At 38.5% G+C, this 725-nt stretch overlaps 1 protein-coding gene across 1 annotated transcript in view; it reads right to left on the minus strand.

Annotated features, from left to right (window-relative positions):
• LOC105526043 (chromosome unknown open reading frame, human C14orf39) overlaps positions 1-725 on the minus strand; it is a 52,747-nt gene that overhangs the window by 29,292 nt on the left and 22,730 nt on the right. The gene's annotated exons all lie outside the window — the stretch shown is intronic.

A 725-nucleotide genomic window follows, 5' to 3' on the forward strand; every position in this document is an offset into this window, starting at 1 on the left:
ATTTTGTCAAAGGTCTTTTCTGCATCTATTGAGATAATCATGTGGTTTTTGTCTTTGGTTCTGTTTATATGCTGGATTACATTTATTGATTTGCGTATGTTGAATCGGCCTTGCATCCCAGGGATGAAGCCCACTTGATCATGGTGGATAAGCTTTTTGATGTGCTGCCGGATTCAGTTTGCCAGTATTTTATTGACGATTTTTGCATCGATGTTCATCAGGAATGTTGGTCTAAAATTCTCTTTTTTTGTGGTGTCTCTGCCAGGTTTTGGTATCAGGACGATGTTGGCCTCATAAAATGAGTGAGGGAGGATTCCTTCTTTTTCTATTGATTGGAATAGTTTCAGAAGGAATGGTACCAGCTCCTCCTTGTACCTCTGGTAGAATTCGGCTGTGAATCTGGTCGTGGACTTTTTCTGGTTGGTAGGCTGTTAATTATTGCCTCAATTTCAGAGCCTGCTATTGGTCTATTCAAGGATTCAACTTCTTCCTGGTTTAGTCTTGGGAGAGTATATGTGTCCAGGAATTTATCCATTTCTTCTAGGTTTTGTAGTTTATTTGTGTAGAGGGTTTATAGTATTCTCTGATGGTAGTTTGTATTTCTGTGGGGTCGGTGGTGATATCCCCCTTATTTTTTATTGTGTCTATTTGATTCTTCTCTCTTTTCTTCTTTATTAGTCTTGCTAGCAGTCTATCAATTTTGTTGATCTTTTCAAAAAACCAGC

This window comes from Colobus angolensis, unplaced genomic scaffold (assembly GCF_000951035.1).
Source record: "Colobus angolensis palliatus isolate OR3802 unplaced genomic scaffold, Cang.pa_1.0 Scaffold57, whole genome shotgun sequence".
NCBI lineage: Eukaryota > Metazoa > Chordata > Mammalia > Primates > Cercopithecidae > Colobus > Colobus angolensis.